A 392-nucleotide genomic window follows, 5' to 3' on the forward strand; every position below is an offset into this window, starting at 1 on the left:
TACTTGTCATGCATGCATGCCATGGTCATCCTAGGGTATGCATAAAGTTTGGGATCATTTGGTGGGACCGTCAAGGAAAACTACTTTTAGACCTGCCCTCCGGCAGACCCGAATGGTCCTGCTTGTACATGGTGCATGTGGAGGCATGCATGAGATGACCCCAACTTTTGGGACCATGTGGGCATGGCCAATGTGGTCCCCCAGGCAAGGTGTGCACAAATTCGGACACAAAACGCACGTTGCGTCACGTGGGGGCAGTGTTGTAGGGTTTTGTCGCTGGAAAAACCCTAGAAAATGCATCGAGTGTCGGAAATGAACGATACTCGCCATGCATGCTTGCCATGGTCATTGTAGGGTGTGCATACAGTTTGGTCTCAATTGGTGAGACCGGG

The sequence above is a fragment of the Triticum aestivum genome, chromosome 2D (genome assembly GCF_018294505.1).
Source record: "Triticum aestivum cultivar Chinese Spring chromosome 2D, IWGSC CS RefSeq v2.1, whole genome shotgun sequence".
Lineage (NCBI taxonomy): Eukaryota > Viridiplantae > Streptophyta > Magnoliopsida > Poales > Poaceae > Triticum > Triticum aestivum.